We start from the raw sequence: 16706 nt of genomic DNA, 5'->3' as shown, positions 1-16706 counted from the left end.
ACAAATCAGCTACAATCCTATTCATTGAAAAATTGTCTCCGAAAGGCATCAAATCTGCTTGAAATGATACGTGGCTATCAGCACCATTATTCAACACACATGCTCGACTGTGCGCAGACGCCTGTGGCGTAGCCCTTTGGTCCTGAATCAGATACAGTGGTTCCAACAAAAACTCTCCTGAACGGCACTGTGCCGAAAATTTCGCTACAGATCACACTCGACTTGCTTGTGCTTCAGGTAGACGCCGGTTTTGCAGCCAGGAAGCGGACAGCAGCAACTTCCAACTAGTTTTGCAGTACTCAAACAACACAGTAAAACAGCATGCATCTTTTGCAGAACAGGAAAAACTCGACCGTGACAGGATTCGAACCTGCAATCTTCGGATCCGAAGTCCGACGCCTTATCCATTAGGCCACACGGTCACTGGCGCAATATACTTCCCCACCCACACCTCATTTTCGCCATTTGTACGCTTGGCAGAATGAATTTCCCTCTTTGACGCAGTTTTCCATCGCAAATTTCAGTACTAAAAGTACGACGCTACTTATGGCTGTGTCCCATCGCAAGTTACATTCAAGCCCTTATGACGCTGATCAAACAAGAGGTTGCAAATCAGCTTCAATCGCTTAGTGCCATCTCAGTTGCTTGCAGAAGGTACCTTACCCTATGTGATACAATGGCGAGTTGTCGCTATTACCAAAGCGGCGGCGGCGCCGCCGACGACGACGACAATCGCGAGGGTCTTTATCAGGGGTAGAAAATACATCACAAGAACTAAGTATTTCACGTCGGCATTCTCCGGAGACTGCCAAAAGCAGCAGTTTCTGGTGCCCACTTTAATAGCACCATTCACACTATTCATTTGCGAGAGCATTTCTTAAATACCGCACCCATTCATAATTTTTTTTATCCTTGACCGTTTTTTTCGAAAGGGCCACGATGGGAGGGGCTGTTACAAAATTCATTTGCCTCCTGGGAGGATCGAACTCACGACCTCTGGTTTACTAGACCAGCGCTCTGCCACTGAGCTAAGGAGGCGCCTCCTAGCGCACTTTTCGGCTACTTTCTTCTTACAGACTAGTGAATCGGAGCCATTCAGCTCGAAACGCACCGCATGAGCGACCATTATTTGCATTTAGTTAGCACAGCTGCTGCTTTCCTACACATCTCACACGATATCGATGTACACCTAAAATTCCAAAACAACACATTTATTTCATTTCAGAGTTACTTTCAGCTTCAAATACCGTTCCTCTGATATTCATACGAAGCTAGGCATCGTCGTAACCCGTTACGTTCATTACGCAAGGCTCACGAGAGGGGCGCATGTTGGATCCGCGTAGACACAAAATTTTGCGCCGCCCAGCGTGGGGCTCGAACCCACGACCCTGAGATTAAGAGTCTCATGCTCTAACGACTGAGCTAGCCGGGCTGCACGCAACGCGTTACGAGCCATACAATACTGATTGGACTTGCGACCATCTATTGAAGATTCTTTTGACGACAGCTTATTTCCTGCTGCCACAAATCAGCTACAATCCTATTCATTGAAAAATTGTCTCCGAAAGGCATCAAATCTGCTTGAAATGATACGTGGCTATCAGCACCATTATTCAACACACATGCTCGACTGTGCGCAGACGCCTGTGGCGTAGCCCTTTGGTCTTGAATCAGATACAGTGGTTCCAACAAAAACTCTCCTGAACGGCACTGTGCCGAAAATTTCGCTACAGATCACCCTCGACTTGCTTGTGCTTCAGGTAGACGCCGGTTTTGCAGCCAGGAAGCGGACAGCAGCAACTTCCAACTAGTTTTGCAGTACTCAAACAACACAGTAAAACAGCATGCATCTTTTGCAGAACAGGAAAAACTCGACCGGGACAGGATTCGAACCTGCAATCTTCGGATCCGAAGTCCGACGCCTTATCCATTAGGCCACACGGTCACTGGCGCAATATACTTCCCCACCCACACCTCATTTTCGCCATTTGTACGCTTGGCAGAATGAATTTCCCTCTTTGACGCAGTTTTCCATCTCAAATTTCAGTACTAAAAGTACGACGCTACTTATGGCTGTGTCCCATCGCAAGTTACATTCAAGCCCTTATGACGCTGATCAAACAAGAGGTTGCAAATCAGCTTCAATCGCTTAGTGCCATCTCAGTTGCTTGCAGAAGGTACCTTACCCTATGTGATACAATGGCGAGTTGTCGCTATTACCAAAGCGGCGGCGGCGCCGCCGACGACGACGACAATCGCGAGGGTCTTTATCAGGGGTAGAAAATACATCATAAGAACTAAGTATTTCACGTCGGCATTCTCCGGAGACTGCCAAAAGCAGCACATTTTGATGCCCACTATAATAGCACCATTCACACTATTCATTTGCGAGAGCATTTCTTAAATACCGCACCCATTCATAATTTTTTTTATCCTTGACCGCTTTTTTCGAAAGGGCCACGGTGGGAGGGGCTGTTACAAAATTCATTTGCCTCCTGGGAGGATCGAACTCACGACCTCTGGTTTACTAGACAAGCGCTCTGCCACTGAGCTAAGGAGGCGCCTCCTAGCGCACTTTTCGGCTACTTTCTTCTTACAGACTAGTGAATCGGAGCCATTCAGCTCGAAACGCACCGCATGAGCGACCATTATTTGCATTTAGTTAGCACAGCTGCTGCTTTCCTACACATCTCACACGATATGGATGTACACCTAAAATTCCAATAAAACACATTTATTTCATTTCAGAGTTACTTTCAGCTTCAAATACCGTTCCTCTGATATTCATACGAAGCTAGGCATCGTCGTAACCCGTTACGTTCATTACGCAAGGCTCACGAGAGGGGCGCATGTTGGATCCGCGTAGACACAAAATTTTGCGCCGCCCAGCGTGGGGCTCAAACCCACGACCCTGAGATTAAGAGTCTCATGCTCTACCGACTGAGCTAGCCGGGCTGCACGCACGCGTTACGAGCCATACAATACTGATTGGACTTGCGACCATCTATTGAAGATTCTTTTGACGACAGCTTATTTCCTGCTGCCACAAATCAGCTACAATCCTATTCATTGAAAAATTGTCTCCGAAAGGCATCAAATCTGCTTGAAATGATACGTGGCTATCAGCACCATTATTCAACACACATGCTCGACTGTGCGCAGACGCCTGTGGCGTAGCCCTTTGGTCTTGAATCAGATACAGTGGTTCCAACAAAAACTCTCCTGAACGGCACTGTGCCGAAAATTTCGCTACAGATCACCCTCGACTTGCTTGTGCTTCAGGTAGACGCCGGTTTTGCAGCCAGGAAGCGGACAGCAGCAACTTCCAACTAGTTTTGCAGTACTCAAACAACACAGTAAAACAGCATGCATCTTTTGCAGAACAGGAAAAACTCGACCGGGACAGGATTCGAACCTGCAATCTTCGGATCCGAAGTCCGACGCCTTATCCATTAGGCCACACGGTCACTGGCGCAATATACTTCCCCACCCACACCTCATTTTCGCCATTTGTACGCTTGGCAGAATGAATTTCCCTCTTTGACGCAGTTTTCCATCTCAAATTTCAGTACTAAAAGTACGACGCTACTTATGGCTGTGTCCCATCGCAAGTTACATTCAAGCCCTTATGACGCTGATCAAACAAGAGGTTGCAAATCAGCTTCAATCGCTTAGTGCCATCTCAGTTGCTTGCAGAAGGTACCTTACCCTATGTGATACAATGGCGAGTTGTCGCTATTACCAAAGCGGCGGCGGCGCCGCCGACGACGACGACAATCGCGAGGGTCTTTATCAGGGGTAGAAAATACATCATAAGAACTAAGTATTTCACGTCGGCATTCTCCGGAGACTGCCAAAAGCAGCACATTTTGATGCCCACTATAATAGCACCATTCACACTATTCATTTGCGAGAGCATTTCTTAAATACCGCACCCATTCATAATTTTTTTTATCCTTGACCGCTTTTTTCGAAAGGGCCACGGTGGGAGGGGCTGTTACAAAATTCATTTGCCTCCTGGGAGGATCGAACTCACGACCTCTGGTTTACTAGACAAGCGCTCTGCCACTGAGCTAAGGAGGCGCCTCCTAGCGCACTTTTCGGCTACTTTCTTCTTACAGACTAGTGAATCGGAGCCATTCAGCTCGAAACGCACCGCATGAGCGACCATTATTTGCATTTAGTTAGCACAGCTGCTGCTTTCCTACACATCTCACACGATATGGATGTACACCTAAAATTCCAATACAACACATTTATTTCATTTCAGAGTTACTTTCAGCTTCAAATACCGTTCCTCTGATATTCATACGAAGCTAGGCATCGTCGTAACCCGTTACGTTCATTACGCAAGGCTCACGAGAGGGGCGCATGTTGGATCCGCGTAGACACAAAATTTTGCGCCGCCCAGCGTGGGGCTCAAACCCACGACCCTGAGATTAAGAGTCTCATGCTCTACCGACTGAGCTAGCCGGGCTGCACGCACGCGTTACGAGCCATACAATACTGATTTGACTTGCGACCATCTATTGAAGATTCTTTTGACGACAGCTTATTTCCTGCTGCCACAAATCAGCTACAATCCTATTCAATGAAAAATTGTCTCCGAAAGGCATCAAATCTGCTTGAAATGATACGTGGCTATCAGCACCATTATTCAACACACATGCTCGACTGTGCGCAGACGCCTGTGGCGTAGCCCTTTGGTCCTGAATCAGATACAGTGGTTCCAACAAAAACTCTCCTGAACGGCACTGTGCCGAAAATTTCGCTACAGATCACCCTCGACTTGCTTGTGCTTCAGGTAGACGCCGGTTTTGCAGCCAGGAAGCGGACAGCAGCAACTTCCAACTAGTTTTGCAGTACTCAAACAACACAGTAAAACAGCATGCATCTTTTGCAGAACAGGAAAAACTCGACCGTGACAGGATTCGAACCTGCAATCTTCGGATCCGAAGTCCGACGCCTTATCCATTAGGCCACACGGTCACTGGCGCAATATACTTCCCCACCCACACCTCATTTTCGCCATTTGTACGCTTGGCAGAATGAATTTCCCTCTTTGACGCAGTTTTCCATCTCAAATTTCAGTACTAAAAGTACGACGCTACTTATGGCTGTGTCCCATCGCAAGTTACATTCAAGCCCTTATGACGCTGATCAAACAAGAGGTTGCAAATCAGCTTCAATCGCTTAGTGCCATCTCAGTTGCTTGCAGAAGGTACCTTACCCTATGTGATACAATGGCGACTTGTCGCTATTACCAAAGCGGCGGCGGCGCCGCCGACGACGACGACAATCGCGAGGGTCTTTATCAGGGGTAGAAAATACATCACAAGAACTAAGTATTTCACGTCGGCATTCTCCGGAGACTGCCAAAAGCAGCAGTTTCTGGTGCCCACTTTAATAGCACCATTCACACTATTCATTTGCGAGAGCATTTCTTAAATACCGCACCCATTCATAATTTTTTTTATCCTTGACCGCTTTTTTCGAAAGGGCCACGGTGGGAGGGGCTGTTACAAAATTCATTTGCCTCCTGGGAGGATCGAACTCACGACCTCTGGTTTACTAGACAAGCGCTCTGCCACTGAGCTAAGGAGGCGCCTCCTAGCGCACTTTTCGGCTACTTTCTTCTTACAGACTAGTGAATCGGAGCCATTCAGCTCGAAACGCACCGCATGAGCGACCATTATTTGCATTTAGTTAGCACAGCTGCTGCTTTCCTACACATCTCACACGATATGGATGTACACCTAAAATTCCAATACAACACATTTATTTCATTTCAGAGTTACTTTCAGCTTCAAATACCGTTCCTCTGATATTCATACGAAGCTAGGCATCGTCGTAACCCGTTACGTTCATTACGCAAGGCTCACGAGAGGGGCGCATGTTGGATCCGCGTAGACACAAAATTTTGCGCCGCCCAGCGTGGGGCTCAAACCCACGACCCTGAGATTAAGAGTCTCATGCTCTACCGACTGAGCTAGCCGGGCTGCACGCACGCGTTACGAGCCATACAATACTGATTTGACTTGCGACCATCTATTGAAGATTCTTTTGACGACAGCTTATTTCCTGCTGCCACAAATCAGCTACAATCCTATTCAATGAAAAATTGTCTCCGAAAGGCATCAAATCTGCTTGAAATGATACGTGGCTATCAGCACCATTATTCAACACACATGCTCGACTGTGCGCAGACGCCTGTGGCGTAGCCCTTTGGTCCTGAATCAGATACAGTGGTTCCAACAAAAACTCTCCTGAACGGCACTGTGCCGAAAATTTCGCTACAGATCACCCTCGACTTGCTTGTGCTTCAGGTAGACGCCGGTTTTGCAGCCAGGAAGCGGACAGCAGCAACTTCCAACTAGTTTTGCAGTACTCAAACAACACAGTAAAACAGCATGCATCTTTTGCAGAACAGGAAAAACTCGACCGTGACAGGATTCGAACCTGCAATCTTCGGATCCGAAGTCCGACGCCTTATCCATTAGGCCACACGGTCACTGGCGCAATATACTTCCCCACCCACACCTCATTTTCGCCATTTGTACGCTTGGCAGAATGAATTTCCCTCTTTGACGCAGTTTTCCATCTCAAATTTCAGTACTAAAAGTACGACGCTACTTATGGCTGTGTCCCATCGCAAGTTACATTCTAGCCCTTATGACGCTGATCAAACAAGAGGTTGCAAATCAGCTTCAATCGCTTAGTGCCATCTCAGTTGCTTGCAGAAGGTACCTTACCCTATGTGATACAATGGCGAGTTGTCGCTATTACCAAAGCGGCGGCGGCGCCGCCGACGACGACGACAATCGCGAGGGTCTTTATCAGGGGTAGAAAATACATCACAAGAACTAAGTATTTCACGTCGGCATTCTCCGGAGACTGCCAAAAGCAGCAGTTTCTGGTGCCCACTTTAATAGCACCATTCACACTATTCATTTGCGAGAGCATTTCTTAAATACCGCACCCATTCATAATTTTTTTTATCCTTGACCGCTTTTTTCGAAAGGGCCACGATGGGAGGGGCTGTTACAAAATTCATTTGCCTCCTGGGAGGATCGAACTCACGACCTCAGATTTACTAGACCAGCGCTCTGCCACTGAGCTAAGGAGGCGCCTCCTAGCGCACTTTTCGGCTACTTTCTTCTTACAGACTAGTGAATCGGAGCCATTCAGCTCGAAACGCACCGCATGAGCGACCATTATTTGCATTTAGTTAGCACAGCTGCTGCTTTCCTACACATCTCACACGATATCGATGTACACCTAAAATTCCAAAACAACACATTTATTTCATTTCAGAGTTACTTTCAGCTTCAAATACCGTTCCTCTGATATTCATACGAAGCTAGGCATCGTCGTAACCCGTTACGTTCATTACGCAAGGCTCACGAGAGGGGCGCATGTTGGATCCGCGTAGACACAAAATTTTGCGCCGCCCAGCGTGGGGCTCGAACCCACGACCCTGAGATTAAGAGTCTCATGCTCTAACGACTGAGCTAGCCGGGCTGCACGCAACGCGTTACGAGCCATACAATACTGATTGGACTTGCGACCATCTATTGAAGATTCTTTTGACGACAGCTTATTTCCTGCTGCCACAAATCAGCTACAATCCTATTCATTGAAAAATTGTCTCCGAAAGGCATCAAATCTGCTTGAAATGATACGTGGCTATCAGCACCATTATTCAACACACATGCTCGACTGTGCGCAGACGCCTGTGGCGTAGCCCTTTGGTCCTGAATCAGATACAGTGGTTCCAACAAAAACTCTCCTGAACGGCACTGTGCCGAAAATTTCGCTACAGATCACACTCGACTTGCTTGTGCTTCAGGTAGACGCCGGTTTTGCAGCCAGGAAGCGGACAGCAGCAACTTCCAACTAGTTTTGCAGTACTCAAACAACACAGTAAAACAGCATGCATCTTTTGCAGAACAGGAAAAACTCGACCGTGACAGGATTCGAACCTGCAATCTTCGGATCCGAAGTCCGACGCCTTATCCATTAGGCCACACGGTCACTGGCGCAATATACTTCCCCACCCACACCTCATTTTCGCCATTTGTACGCTTGGCAGAATGAATTTCCCTCTTTGACGCAGTTTTCCATCGCAAATTTCAGTACTAAAAGTACGACGCTACTTATGGCTGTGTCCCATCGCAAGTTACATTCAAGCCCTTATGACGCTGATCAAACAAGAGGTTGCAAATCAGCTTCAATCGCTTAGTGCCATCTCAGTTGCTTGCAGAAGGTACCTTACCCTATGTGATACAATGGCGAGTTGTCGCTATTACCAAAGCGGCGGCGCCGCCGCCGACGACGACGACAATCGCGAGGGTCTAGGCATCGTCGTAACCCGTTACGTTCATTACGCAAGGCTCACGAGAGGGGCGCATGTTGGATCCGCGTAGACACAAAATTTTGCGCCGCCCAGCGTGGGGCTCGAACCCACGACCCTGAGATTAAGAGTCTCATGCTCTAACGACTGAGCTAGCCGGGCTGCACGCAACGCGTTACGAGCCATACAATACTGATTGGACTTGCGACCATCTATTGAAGATTCTTTTGACGACAGCTTATTTCCTGCTGCCACAAATCAGCTACAATCCTATTCATTGAAAAATTGTCTCCGAAAGGCATCAAATCTGCTTGAAATGATACGTGGCTATCAGCACCATTATTCAACACACATGCTCGACTGTGCGCAGACGCCTGTGGCGTAGCCCTTTGGTCCTGAATCAGATACAGTGGTTCCAACAAAAACTCTCCTGAACGGCACTGTGCCGAAAATTTCGCTACAGATCACACTCGACTTGCTTGTGCTTCAGGTAGACGCCGGTTTTGCAGCCAGGAAGCGGACAGCAGCAACTTCCAACTAGTTTTGCAGTACTCAAACAACACAGTAAAACAGCATGCATCTTTTGCAGAACAGGAAAAACTCGACCGTGACAGGATTCGAACCTGCAATCTTCGGATCCGAAGTCCGACGCCTTATCCATTAGGCCACACGGTCACTGGCGCAATATACTTCCCCACCCACACCTCATTTTCGCCATTTGTACGCTTGGCAGAATGAATTTCCCTCTTTGACGCAGTTTTCCATCGCAAATTTCAGTACTAAAAGTACGACGCTACTTATGGCTGTGTCCCATCGCAAGTTACATTCAAGCCCTTATGACGCTGATCAAACAAGAGGTTGCAAATCAGCTTCAATCGCTTAGTGCCATCTCAGTTGCTTGCAGAAGGTACCTTACCCTATGTGATACAATGGCGAGTTGTCGCTATTACCAAAGCGGCGGCGGCGCCGCCGACGACGACGACAATCGCGAGGGTCTTTATCAGGGGTAGAAAATACATCACAAGAACTAAGTATTTCACGTCGGCATTCTCCGGAGACTGCCAAAAGCAGCAGTTTCTGGTGCCCACTTTAATAGCACCATTCACACTATTCATTTGCGAGAGCATTTCTTAAATACCGCACCCATTCATCATTTTTTTATCCTTGACCGCTTTTTTCGAAAGGGCCACGGTGGGAGGGGCTGTTACAAAATTCATTTGCCTCCTGGGAGGATCGAACTCACGACCTCTGGTTTACTAGACCAGCGCTCTGCCACTGAGCTAAGGAGGCGCCTCCTAGCGCACTTTTCGGCTACTTTGTTCTTACAGACTAGTGAATCGGAGCCATTCAGCTCGAAACGCACCGCATGAGCGACCATTATTTGCATTTAGTTAGCACAGCTGCTGCTTTCCTACACATCTCACACGATATCGATGTACACCTAAAATTCCAAAACAACACATTTATTTCATTTCAGAGTTACTTTCAGCTTCAAATACCGTTCCTCTGATATTCATACGAAGCTAGGCATCGTCGTAACCCGTTACGTTCATTACGCAAGGCTCACGAGAGGGGCGCATGTTGGATCCGCGTAGACACAAAATTTTGCGCCGCCCAGCGTGGGGCTCGAACCCACGACCCTGAGATTAAGAGTCTCATGCTCTACCGACTGAGCTAGCCGGGCTGCACGCAACGCGTTACGAGCCATACAATACTGATTTGACTTGCGACCATCTATTGAAGATTCTTTTGACGACAGCTTATTTCCTGCTGCCACAAATCAGCTACAATCCTATTCAATGAAAAATTGTCTCCGAAAGGCATCAAATCTGCTTGAAATGATACGTGGCTATCAGCACCATTATTCAACACACATGCTCGACTGTGCGCAGACGCCTGTGGCGTAGCCCTTTGGTCCTGAATCAGATACAGTGGTTCCAACAAAAACTCTCCTGAACGGCACTGTGCCGAAAATTTCGCTACAGATCACCCTCGACTTGCTTGTGCTTCAGGTAGACGCCGGTTTTGCAGCCAGGAAGCGGACAGCAGCAACTTCCAACTAGTTTTGCAGTACTCAAACAACACAGTAAAACAGCATGCATCTTTTGCAGAACAGGAAAAACTCGACCGTGACAGGATTCGAACCTGCAATCTTCGGATCCGAAGTCCGACGCCTTATCCATTAGGCCACACGGTCACTGGCGCAATATACTTCCCCACCCACACCTCATTTTCGCCATTTGTACGCTTGGCAGAATGAATTTCCCTCTTTGACGCAGTTTTCCATCGCAAATTTCAGTACTAAAAGTACGACACTACTTATGGCTGTGTCCCTTATGACGCTGATCAAACAAGAGGTTGCAAATCAGCTTCAATCGCTTAGTGCCATCTCAGTTGCTTGCAGAAGGTACCTTACCCTATGTGATACAATGGCGAGTTGTCGCTATTACCAAAGCGGCGGCGGCGCCGCCGACGACGACGACAATCGCGAGGGTCTTTATCAGGGGTAGAAAATACATCACAAGAACTAAGTATTTCACGTCGGCATTCTCCGGAGACTGCCAAAAGCAGCAGTTTCTGGTGCCCACTTTAATAGCACCATTCACACTATTCATTTGCGAGAGCATTTCTTAAATACCGCACCCATTCATCATTTTTTTTTTCCTTGACCGCTTTTTTCGAAAGGGCCACGGTGGGAGGGGCAGTTACAAAATTCATTTGCCTCCTGGGAGGATCGAACTCACGACCTCTGGTTTACTAGACCAGCGCTCTGCCACTGAGCTAAGGAGGCGCCTCCTAGCGCACTTTTCGGCTACTTTGTTCTTACAGACTAGTGAATCGGAGCCATTCAGCTCGAAACGCACCGCATGAGCGACCATTATTTGCATTTAGTTAGCACAGCTGCTGCTTTCCTACACATCTCACACGATATCGATGTACACCTAAAATTCCAAAACAACACATTTATTTCATTTCAGAGTTACTTTCAGCTTCAAATACCGTTCCTCTGATATTCATACGAAGCTAGGCATCGTCGTAACCCGTTACGTTCATTACGCAAGGCTCACGAGAGGGGCGCATGTTGGATCCGCGTAGACACAAAATTTTGCGCCGCCCAGCGTGGGGCTCGAACCCACGACCCTGAGATTAAGAGTCTCATGCTCTACCGACTGAGCTAGCCGGGCTGCACGCAACGCGTTACGAGCCATACAATACTGATTTGACTTGCGACCATCTATTGAAGATTCTTTTGACTACAGCTTATTTCCTGCTGCCACAAATCAGCTACAATCCTATTCAATGAAAAATTGTCTCCGAAAGGCATCAAATCTGCTTGAAATGATACGTGGCTATCAGCACCATTATTCAACACACATGCTCGACTGTGCGCAGACGCCTGTGGCGTAGCCCTTTGGTCCTGAATCAGATACAGTGGTTCCAACAAAAACTCTCCTGAACGGCACTGTGCCGAAAATTTCGCTACAGATCACCCTCGACTTGCTTGTGCTTCAGGTAGACGCCGGTTTTGCAGCCAGGAAGCGGACAGCAGCAACTTCCAACTAGTTTTGCAGTACTCAAACAACACAGTAAAACAGCATGCATCTTTTGCAGAACAGGAAAAACTCGACCGTGACAGGATTCGAACCTGCAATCTTCGGATCCGAAGTCAGACGCCTTATCCATTAGGCCACACGGTCACTGGCGCAATATACTTCCCCACCCACACCTCATTTTCGCCATTTGTACGCTTGGCAGAATGAATTTCCCTCTTTGACGCAGTTTTCCATCGCAAATTTCAGTACTAAAAGTACGACGCTACTTATGGCTGTGTCCCATCGCAAGTTACATTCAAGCCCTTATGACGCTGATCAAACAAGAGGTTGCAAATCAGCTTCAATCGCTTAGTGCCATCTCAGTTGCTTGCAGAAGGTACCTTACCCTATGTGATACAATGGCGAGTTGTCGCTATTACCAAAGCGGCGGCGGCGCCGCCGACGACGACGACAATCGCGAGGGTCTTTATCAGGGGTAGAAAATACATCACAAGAACTAAGTATTTCACGTCGGCATTCTCCGGAGACTGCCAAAAGCAGCAGTTTCTGGTGCCCACTTTAATAGCACCATTCACACTATTCATTTGCGAGAGCATTTCTTAAATACCGCACCCATTCATCATTTTTTTATCCTTGACCGCTCTTTTCGAAAGGGCCACGGTGGGAGGGGCTGTTACAAAATTCATTTGCCTTCTGGGAGGATCGAACTCACGACCTCTGGTTTACTAGACCAGCGCTCTGCCACTGAGCTAAGGAGGCGCCTCCTAGCGCACTTTTCGGCTACTTTCTTCTTACAGACTAGTGAATCGGAGCCATTCAGCTCGAAACGCACCGCATGAGCGACCATTATTTGCATTTAGTTAGCACAGCTGCTGCTTTCCTACACATCTCACACGATATCGATGTACACCTAAAATTCCAAAACAACACATTTATTTCATTTCAGAGTTACTTTCAGCTTCAAATACCGTTCCTCTGATATTCATACGAAGCTAGGCATCGTCGTAACCCGTTACGTTCATTACGCAAGGCTCACGAGAGGGGCGCATGTTGGATCCGCGTAGACACAAAATTTTGCGCCGCCCAGCGTGGGGCTCGAACCCACGACCCTGAGATTAAGAGTCTCATGCTCTACCGACTGAGCTAGCCGGGCTGCACGCAACGCGTTACGAGCCATACAATACTGATTTGACTTGCGACCATCTATTGAAGATTCTTTTGACGACAGCTTATTTCCTGCTGCCACAAATCAGCTACAATCCTATTCAATGAAAAATTGTCTCCGAAAGGCATCAAATCTGCTTGAAATGATACGTGGCTATCAGCACCATTATTCAACACACATGCTCGACTGTGCGCAGACGCCTGTGGCGTAGCCCTTTGGTCCTGAATCAGATACAGTGGTTCCAACAAAAACTCTCCTGAACGGCACTGTGCCGAAAATTTCGCTACAGATCACCCTCGACTTGCTTGTGCTTCAGGTAGACGCCGGTTTTGCAGCCAGGAAGCGGACAGCAGCAACTTCCAACTAGTTTTGCAGTACTCAAACAACACAGTAAAACAGCATGCATCTTTTGCAGAACAGGAAAAACTCGACCGTGACAGGATTCGAACCTGCAATCTTCGGATCCGAAGTCCGACGCCTTATCCATTAGGCCACACGGTCACTGGCGCAATATACTTCCCCACCCACACCTCATTTTCGCCATTTGTACGCTTGGCAGAATGAATTTCCCTCTTTGACGCAGTTTTCCATCGCAAATTTCAGTACTAAAAGTACGACGCTACTTATGGCTGTGTCCCATCGCAAGTTACATTCAAGCCCTTATGACGCTGATCAAACAAGAGGTTGCAAATCAGCTTCAATCGCTTAGTGCCATCTCAGTTGCTTGCAGAAGGTACCTTACCCTATGTGATACAATGGCGAGTTGTCGCTATTACCAAAGCGGCGGCGGGCGCCGCCGCCGACGACGACAATCGCGAGGGTCTTTATCAGGGGTAGAAAATACATCACAAGAACTAAGTATTTCACGTCGGCATTCTCCGGAGACTGCCAAAAGCAGCAGTTTCTGGTGCCCACTTTAATAGCACCATTCACACTATTCATTTGCGAGAGCATTTCTTAAATACCGCACCCATTCATAATTTTTTTTATCCTTGACCGCTTTTTTCGAAAGGGCCACGATGGGAGGGGCTGTTACAAAATTCATTTGCCTCCTGGGAGGATCGAACTCACGACCTCTGGTTTACTAGACCAGCGCTCTGCCACTGAGCTAAGGAGGCGCCTCCTAGCGCACTTTTCGGCTACTTTCTTCTTACAGACTAGTGAATCGGAGCCATTCAGCTCGAAACGCACCGCATGAGCGACCATTATTTGCATTTAGTTAGCACAGCTGCTGCTTTCCTACACATCTCACACGATATCGATGTACACCTAAAATTCCAAAACAACACATTTATTTCATTTCAGAGTTACTTTCAGCTTCAAATACCGTTCCTCTGATATTCATACGAAGCTAGGCATCGTCGTAACCCGTTACGTTCATTACGCAAGGCTCACGAGAGGGGCGCATGTTGGATCCGCGTAGACACAAAATTTTGCGCCGCCCAGCGTGGGGCTCGAACCCACGACCCTGAGATTAAGAGTCTCATGCTCTAACGACTGAGCTAGCCGGGCTGCACGCAACGCGTTACGAGCCATACAATACTGATTGGACTTGCGACCATCTATTGAAGATTCTTTTGACGACAGCTTATTTCCTGCTGCCACAAATCAGCTACAATCCTATTCATTGAAAAATTGTCTCCGAAAGGCATCAAATCTGCTTGAAATGATACGTGGCTATCAGCACCATTATTCAACACACATGCTCGACTGTGCGCAGACGCCTGTGGCGTAGCCCTTTGGTCCTGAATCAGATACAGTGGTTCCAACAAAAACTCTCCTGAACGGCACTGTGCCGAAAATTTCGCTACAGATCACACTCGACTTGCTTGTGCTTCAGGTAGACGCCGGTTTTGCAGCCAGGAAGCGGACAGCAGCAACTTCCAACTAGTTTTGCAGTACTCAAACAACACAGTAAAACAGCATGCATCTTTTGCAGAACAGGAAAAACTCGACCGTGACAGGATTCGAACCTGCAATCTTCGGATCCGAAGTCCGACGCCTTATCCATTAGGCCACACGGTCACTGGCGCAATATACTTCCCCACCCACACCTCATTTTCGCCATTTGTACGCTTGGCAGAATGAATTTCCCTCTTTGACGCAGTTTTCCATCGCAAATTTCAGTACTAAAAGTACGACGCTACTTATGGCTGTGTCCCATCGCAAGTTACATTCAAGCCCTTATGACGCTGATCAAACAAGAGGTTGCAAATCAGCTTCAATCGCTTAGTGCCATCTCAGTTGCTTGCAGAAGGTACCTTACCCTATGTGATACAATGGCGAGTTGTCGCTATTACCAAAGCGGCGGCGCCGCCGCCGACGACGACGACAATCGCGAGGGTCTAGGCATCGTCGTAACCCGTTACGTTCATTACGCAAGGCTCACGAGAGGGGCGCATGTTGGATCCGCGTAGACACAAAATTTTGCGCCGCCCAGCGTGGGGCTCGAACCCACGACCCTGAGATTAAGAGTCTCATGCTCTAACGACTGAGCTAGCCGGGCTGCACGCAACGCGTTACGAGCCATACAATACTGATTGGACTTGCGACCATCTATTGAAGATTCTTTTGACGACAGCTTATTTCCTGCTGCCACAAATCAGCTACAATCCTATTCATTGAAAAATTGTCTCCGAAAGGCATCAAATCTGCTTGAAATGATACGTGGCTATCAGCACCATTATTCAACACACATGCTCGACTGTGCGCAGACGCCTGTGGCGTAGCCCTTTGGTCCTGAATCAGATACAGTGGTTCCAACAAAAACTCTCCTGAACGGCACTGTGCCGAAAATTTCGCTACAGATCACACTCGACTTGCTTGTGCTTCAGGTAGACGCCGGTTTTGCAGCCAGGAAGCGGACAGCAGCAACTTCCAACTAGTTTTGCAGTACTCAAACAACACAGTAAAACAGCATGCATCTTTTGCAGAACAGGAAAAACTCGACCGTGACAGGATTCGAACCTGCAATCTTCGGATCCGAAGTCCGACGCCTTATCCATTAGGCCACACGGTCACTGGCGCAATATACTTCCCCACCCACACCTCATTTTCGCCATTTGTACGCTTGGCAGAATGAATTTCCCTCTTTGACGCAGTTTTCCATCGCAAATTTCAGTACTAAAAGTACGACGCTACTTATGGCTGTGTCCCATCGCAAGTTACATTCAAGCCCTTATGACGCTGATCAAACAAGAGGTTGCAAATCAGCTTCAATCGCTTAGTGCCATCTCAGTTGCTTGCAGAAGGTACCTTACCCTATGTGATACAATGGCGAGTTGTCGCTATTACCAAAGCGGCGGCGGCGCCGCCGACGACGACGACAATCGCGAGGGTCTAGGCATCGTCGTAACCCGTTACGTTCATTACGCAAGGCTCACGAGAGGGGCGCATGTTGGATCCGCGTAGACACAAAATTTTGCGCCGCCCAGCGTGGGGCTCGAACCCACGACCCTGAGATTAAGAGTCTCATGCTCTAACGACTGAGCTAGCCGGGCTGCACGCAACGCGTTACGAGCCATACAATACTGATTGGACTTGCGACCATCTATTGAAGATTCTTTTGACGACAGCTTATTTCCTGCTGCCACAAATCAGCTACAATCCTATTCATTGAAAAATTGTCTCCGAA

The 16706-nt window shown here is 47.8% G+C and overlaps 33 non-coding genes across 33 annotated transcripts; all 33 read right to left on the bottom strand.

The window, feature by feature from the left end:
• Positions 1–349: 349 nt before the first annotated feature.
• Positions 350–422, bottom strand: Trnar-ucg (transfer RNA arginine (anticodon UCG)). The gene has a single exon. It is a non-coding gene; the product is annotated as a tRNA-Arg (tRNA).
• Positions 423–966: 544 nt separating this feature from the next.
• On the bottom strand, positions 967–1038 carry Trnat-agu (transfer RNA threonine (anticodon AGU)). Its single transcript has one exon. It is a non-coding gene; the product is annotated as a tRNA-Thr (tRNA).
• A 321-nt stretch (positions 1039–1359) lies between these two features.
• On the bottom strand, positions 1360–1432 carry Trnak-cuu (transfer RNA lysine (anticodon CUU)). Its single transcript has one exon. It is a non-coding gene; the product is annotated as a tRNA-Lys (tRNA).
• A 440-nt stretch (positions 1433–1872) lies between these two features.
• Positions 1873–1945, bottom strand: Trnar-ucg (transfer RNA arginine (anticodon UCG)). Its single transcript has one exon. It is a non-coding gene; the product is annotated as a tRNA-Arg (tRNA).
• A 544-nt stretch (positions 1946–2489) lies between these two features.
• Positions 2490–2561, bottom strand: Trnat-agu (transfer RNA threonine (anticodon AGU)). The gene has a single exon. It is a non-coding gene; the product is annotated as a tRNA-Thr (tRNA).
• Positions 2562–2882: 321 nt separating this feature from the next.
• Positions 2883–2955, bottom strand: Trnak-cuu (transfer RNA lysine (anticodon CUU)). The gene has a single exon. It is a non-coding gene; the product is annotated as a tRNA-Lys (tRNA).
• Positions 2956–3394: 439 nt separating this feature from the next.
• Positions 3395–3467, bottom strand: Trnar-ucg (transfer RNA arginine (anticodon UCG)). Its single transcript has one exon. It is a non-coding gene; the product is annotated as a tRNA-Arg (tRNA).
• Positions 3468–4011: 544 nt separating this feature from the next.
• Trnat-agu (transfer RNA threonine (anticodon AGU)) lies at positions 4012–4083 on the bottom strand. The gene has a single exon. It is a non-coding gene; the product is annotated as a tRNA-Thr (tRNA).
• A 321-nt stretch (positions 4084–4404) lies between these two features.
• Trnak-cuu (transfer RNA lysine (anticodon CUU)) lies at positions 4405–4477 on the bottom strand. Its single transcript has one exon. It is a non-coding gene; the product is annotated as a tRNA-Lys (tRNA).
• Positions 4478–4916: 439 nt separating this feature from the next.
• Trnar-ucg (transfer RNA arginine (anticodon UCG)) lies at positions 4917–4989 on the bottom strand. Its single transcript has one exon. It is a non-coding gene; the product is annotated as a tRNA-Arg (tRNA).
• A 544-nt stretch (positions 4990–5533) lies between these two features.
• On the bottom strand, positions 5534–5605 carry Trnat-agu (transfer RNA threonine (anticodon AGU)). Its single transcript has one exon. It is a non-coding gene; the product is annotated as a tRNA-Thr (tRNA).
• A 321-nt stretch (positions 5606–5926) lies between these two features.
• Trnak-cuu (transfer RNA lysine (anticodon CUU)) lies at positions 5927–5999 on the bottom strand. Its single transcript has one exon. It is a non-coding gene; the product is annotated as a tRNA-Lys (tRNA).
• Positions 6000–6438: 439 nt separating this feature from the next.
• On the bottom strand, positions 6439–6511 carry Trnar-ucg (transfer RNA arginine (anticodon UCG)). Its single transcript has one exon. It is a non-coding gene; the product is annotated as a tRNA-Arg (tRNA).
• Positions 6512–7055: 544 nt separating this feature from the next.
• Trnat-agu (transfer RNA threonine (anticodon AGU)) lies at positions 7056–7127 on the bottom strand. Its single transcript has one exon. It is a non-coding gene; the product is annotated as a tRNA-Thr (tRNA).
• Positions 7128–7448: 321 nt separating this feature from the next.
• Trnak-cuu (transfer RNA lysine (anticodon CUU)) lies at positions 7449–7521 on the bottom strand. The gene has a single exon. It is a non-coding gene; the product is annotated as a tRNA-Lys (tRNA).
• A 440-nt stretch (positions 7522–7961) lies between these two features.
• Positions 7962–8034, bottom strand: Trnar-ucg (transfer RNA arginine (anticodon UCG)). The gene has a single exon. It is a non-coding gene; the product is annotated as a tRNA-Arg (tRNA).
• A 408-nt stretch (positions 8035–8442) lies between these two features.
• Positions 8443–8515, bottom strand: Trnak-cuu (transfer RNA lysine (anticodon CUU)). The gene has a single exon. It is a non-coding gene; the product is annotated as a tRNA-Lys (tRNA).
• A 440-nt stretch (positions 8516–8955) lies between these two features.
• On the bottom strand, positions 8956–9028 carry Trnar-ucg (transfer RNA arginine (anticodon UCG)). Its single transcript has one exon. It is a non-coding gene; the product is annotated as a tRNA-Arg (tRNA).
• Positions 9029–9571: 543 nt separating this feature from the next.
• Trnat-agu (transfer RNA threonine (anticodon AGU)) lies at positions 9572–9643 on the bottom strand. Its single transcript has one exon. It is a non-coding gene; the product is annotated as a tRNA-Thr (tRNA).
• A 321-nt stretch (positions 9644–9964) lies between these two features.
• Positions 9965–10037, bottom strand: Trnak-cuu (transfer RNA lysine (anticodon CUU)). The gene has a single exon. It is a non-coding gene; the product is annotated as a tRNA-Lys (tRNA).
• Positions 10038–10477: 440 nt separating this feature from the next.
• Trnar-ucg (transfer RNA arginine (anticodon UCG)) lies at positions 10478–10550 on the bottom strand. The gene has a single exon. It is a non-coding gene; the product is annotated as a tRNA-Arg (tRNA).
• A 522-nt stretch (positions 10551–11072) lies between these two features.
• Positions 11073–11144, bottom strand: Trnat-agu (transfer RNA threonine (anticodon AGU)). Its single transcript has one exon. It is a non-coding gene; the product is annotated as a tRNA-Thr (tRNA).
• A 321-nt stretch (positions 11145–11465) lies between these two features.
• On the bottom strand, positions 11466–11538 carry Trnak-cuu (transfer RNA lysine (anticodon CUU)). The gene has a single exon. It is a non-coding gene; the product is annotated as a tRNA-Lys (tRNA).
• A 440-nt stretch (positions 11539–11978) lies between these two features.
• Trnar-ucg (transfer RNA arginine (anticodon UCG)) lies at positions 11979–12051 on the bottom strand. The gene has a single exon. It is a non-coding gene; the product is annotated as a tRNA-Arg (tRNA).
• Positions 12052–12594: 543 nt separating this feature from the next.
• Trnat-agu (transfer RNA threonine (anticodon AGU)) lies at positions 12595–12666 on the bottom strand. Its single transcript has one exon. It is a non-coding gene; the product is annotated as a tRNA-Thr (tRNA).
• Positions 12667–12987: 321 nt separating this feature from the next.
• On the bottom strand, positions 12988–13060 carry Trnak-cuu (transfer RNA lysine (anticodon CUU)). The gene has a single exon. It is a non-coding gene; the product is annotated as a tRNA-Lys (tRNA).
• Positions 13061–13500: 440 nt separating this feature from the next.
• Positions 13501–13573, bottom strand: Trnar-ucg (transfer RNA arginine (anticodon UCG)). The gene has a single exon. It is a non-coding gene; the product is annotated as a tRNA-Arg (tRNA).
• A 545-nt stretch (positions 13574–14118) lies between these two features.
• Positions 14119–14190, bottom strand: Trnat-agu (transfer RNA threonine (anticodon AGU)). Its single transcript has one exon. It is a non-coding gene; the product is annotated as a tRNA-Thr (tRNA).
• A 321-nt stretch (positions 14191–14511) lies between these two features.
• On the bottom strand, positions 14512–14584 carry Trnak-cuu (transfer RNA lysine (anticodon CUU)). Its single transcript has one exon. It is a non-coding gene; the product is annotated as a tRNA-Lys (tRNA).
• A 440-nt stretch (positions 14585–15024) lies between these two features.
• On the bottom strand, positions 15025–15097 carry Trnar-ucg (transfer RNA arginine (anticodon UCG)). Its single transcript has one exon. It is a non-coding gene; the product is annotated as a tRNA-Arg (tRNA).
• Positions 15098–15505: 408 nt separating this feature from the next.
• On the bottom strand, positions 15506–15578 carry Trnak-cuu (transfer RNA lysine (anticodon CUU)). Its single transcript has one exon. It is a non-coding gene; the product is annotated as a tRNA-Lys (tRNA).
• Positions 15579–16018: 440 nt separating this feature from the next.
• On the bottom strand, positions 16019–16091 carry Trnar-ucg (transfer RNA arginine (anticodon UCG)). Its single transcript has one exon. It is a non-coding gene; the product is annotated as a tRNA-Arg (tRNA).
• Positions 16092–16499: 408 nt separating this feature from the next.
• Positions 16500–16572, bottom strand: Trnak-cuu (transfer RNA lysine (anticodon CUU)). The gene has a single exon. It is a non-coding gene; the product is annotated as a tRNA-Lys (tRNA).
• Between the last annotated feature and the right edge of the window lie 134 nt (positions 16573–16706).

This window comes from Schistocerca cancellata, chromosome 8 (genome assembly GCF_023864275.1).
Source record: "Schistocerca cancellata isolate TAMUIC-IGC-003103 chromosome 8, iqSchCanc2.1, whole genome shotgun sequence".
Lineage (NCBI taxonomy): Eukaryota > Metazoa > Arthropoda > Insecta > Orthoptera > Acrididae > Schistocerca > Schistocerca cancellata.
The sequence above is the reverse complement of the archived record's forward strand: the minus strand, read 5'-3'. Positions and strand labels throughout refer to the sequence as shown.